The 2,834-nt window shown below is 56.0% G+C and overlaps 1 long non-coding RNA gene across 1 annotated transcript; it reads left to right on the top strand.

Annotated features, from left to right (window-relative positions):
- The first annotated feature begins 866 nt into the window (after nt 1-866).
- LOC140685139 (uncharacterized) lies at nt 867-1,635 on the top strand. The gene is made up of 2 exons (XR_012058381.1): nt 867-1,410; nt 1,507-1,635. It is a non-coding gene; the product is annotated as an uncharacterized lncRNA (long non-coding RNA).
- Nucleotides 1,636-2,834: the final 1,199 nt, after the last annotated feature.

Raw genomic sequence — 2,834 nt, 5'->3', positions numbered from 1 at the left:
GCCGTGGCAATGCCCAGTGCCTGGCCAAGGAACCGAGGAGGGAGGGAGGGAGGGAGGGAAGAACTTCTTGTGTCAGTCTCTGCTGACTGTAGAAAGGGATTTCTGAGGCTCTTGGAGTATTTTACCTACAAACCAGTGCAAAGTGTCAAAGGTGGCATGGATTACTGGGGATCTCCTCGTGTTGAGGGGCAGGAAGGATCAATCAGGGACCACAGCAACCCTTCACATTCTCCTTTCAATGACAGTTTCCAGCAGAGCTGTAGAAGGCATCGACAGGAGGGAAAACTGCTAAACCCAAGCACGGGCAGAGCTCCACTCCCCACGATGGTCTGAGGAACGAAGCGCTTCCCAGGCGAGTTCAGCCACAGGCTGTGAGCAGGAGCCATATGGGCCGTGGGCGTGCGTGGGCGCCTGGCAGGGCGCGAGTGCCCACTCCTTCCTTCCCCACACAGCCCAGCACGGCCCGGGAGAGGCAGGACAGGGAGCTGGGAGGGGGTCTGGGTGTCCATATGTGTGTGTGTGCATGCGTGTGCATCCGTGTGTAGGCGTGGTGGGGGAGGAGTGTTTCTGTGCTCAGAAGCCCCACTAATCCCCCCCAAAAATGCTTCTTACATCTGATGTCATTGGCTGTCACAGACGAGCACGTCTCTTCTTCTGTGGTGGATCATGACCTCGGTGCAGGAAGGGACACCTGCCCCAAACTGTCCCCTGGTGTCCCTCAGAGCCCAGCTCCACTCCTCAGGTGCATTTCTGCAGGACACTGAGATGACAGCACTGCTAATTATACCAACACAGGGTGGTTTCACCACGATATCAATGTCCTAACGCTTTCCAAAGAGCTGCAGGGTGGCACCAGGTGGCATAAAAAATCCAGGCACCCACAGATGAGTGAGCAAATGTGTTGGGTCCTGCCACCCAGGGAGTGTGGAAGGCGTCCCTGCCCATGGCAGGGGGTGGAACGAGATGAGATTTAAGCTCCCTTCTGACCCAGAACGTTCCATGGAGCTCTTGCCGGAGTTCACTCCTCAGCTTTCCCAGAACCCGCACACAACCTCTCCCACAAAAACTCTTCAGCCGCGTCTGTACAACAATCTTCAAAGTCGTTTTCCCGCAGGATTTGCCGAGGTCTTTTCATCTGCAGCCTGCTGAGATGCTCGGGAGGGGGATGGAGCAGCCGCTGCGGGTCGCGGTGTGCGGTGCGGGGCATCCCCCGGCGCTCCGTGCGCCGCTCCGATAAGCGAACAGCGAGCGCTGCTCCCCGGGCTCTGCGAGGAGCCACGGCCCGCCGAGACCGAGCAGCCCCCGCACAGCAGCAGATAAGGGAAGATAAGGGCAGGCAGCAGGAAGCCACGAGTCACACGGGGTGGGGTTTGTACGCGCTTCAAGAGGAGGTTGTGCCCGGTTCTGATGGTAGGATAGCAGACCCCTTGCTCCTTTTGGTATTTTAAAAGGCTACATGAAGGCTTAAAATGTAATTCTAAATTCAGATTCGTGTCTCCTCTTCAGCTCCTTCGAAGCCCTAAAGGAACAGTCAAAATTTCAGAGGAAATTTTTCCCTCCTCTGCAGCATCCTCGGCATCACCTTTACTCGGCAGCCTGTACCAAACACAGGGAATGAGACAATAAAACATGACAGGTATGTTCTGCCGGTTGAAATCCACTTCCATGCAGGAAGAAAGAGATCCAAGACTTTAGCCGGGGGGAAGCAGGGAGGTTTGTGTGGCTGGTGGTTTATTTTTCCCTGCTCCAGGGCTGCATCCAGATCTGGCTGTTCCAGTGGGTTTCTCAGTGGTGGCCACAAGGCTGTGGGTGCCAGGCGGCTCCGACTGGGCAAGAGGGATTTTGAGGGACCAGCCCTCCCCACCACGCTGGAGATGAGCAATGCCAATGCCCTCAAATCCCTTCTGTCTCACTCTTGCCCTTGGCTAAGGAGGAGACAAGCTCCAGCCCTGGCACACACACTCTACACGGGAACCATTCCTATTCCTGGACATTTGGGTTTGTGAGAACTGAGCTGCTGTTTTAAGCTTTGTTTTGCTACTGAGATCTGAAGTTTCCTCCCCAGCCCCCAGAAGAGTGGGGGACAGCCTGTCCTGTGAGCCACCCTGTCCTGCCACCTCCACAGCCACGGACAGAGACGCCAGCCAGGCTCTCCCTCGGTTATGCCAGTATAAATCTACACTCCACGGGCTTGTTCCAGATTTATGCCGGCACAACTGAATTGAGCAGGTTAATAAATAGCTCCTCCATTAATAAATGGAGAGCTACTTAAGATCATGAACTTCACGATGATGACAAGGTCATGCCCACCACTTCTGCCCTCATAACTTCTCCAGCATTAGTGCCACTCGCAGTTCAGCTTCCCTGTGTAGCCACAGGCAGGGAGGAAAGATGCCTAAATGTGGGAGCAATTCCCAAAGCACCCCAGGATGGATCCCTGCAGGAAGCAGAGCTGAAGGGCCAGCACACCCCATAGCTGGGGGGCCCTGGGGTCTCACTTCCCCCTGTGACTCTCTCTCTCCCTCTCTTCATGGCTCCAGCTCTTGAAATTATGTCACTCTCTTCTTTAACCATCTGGCTCCTGCAAACAAATATAAGTCCTCCTACACAGACCCGCTGGTGACAGGCCTGATCCTTCCCTGGCTGCCACCAGCATCTCCCTGTGGGGAGAGGCTGCTCCTCCAGGAGCAGCATTCCCTGCGAGCAGAGGCTCTCCTGGAGAGCCCACAGCAGTGCCCAAGCAGCTCCTGCCCCCAAAGTCCCCCTCTCCTCCTCCCTTGGGGGCTGAGCACCCCAAAAGTGGCAGCAGGACCAGGCAGGGCTGGTGTCACCCT

The sequence above is a fragment of the Taeniopygia guttata genome, chromosome 15 (genome assembly GCF_048771995.1).
Source record: "Taeniopygia guttata chromosome 15, bTaeGut7.mat, whole genome shotgun sequence".
In the NCBI taxonomy this organism is placed as follows: Eukaryota; Metazoa; Chordata; class Aves; order Passeriformes; family Estrildidae; genus Taeniopygia; species Taeniopygia guttata.
Note: the sequence above shows the minus strand (reverse complement) of the source record. Positions and strands in the feature narration are given on the sequence as shown.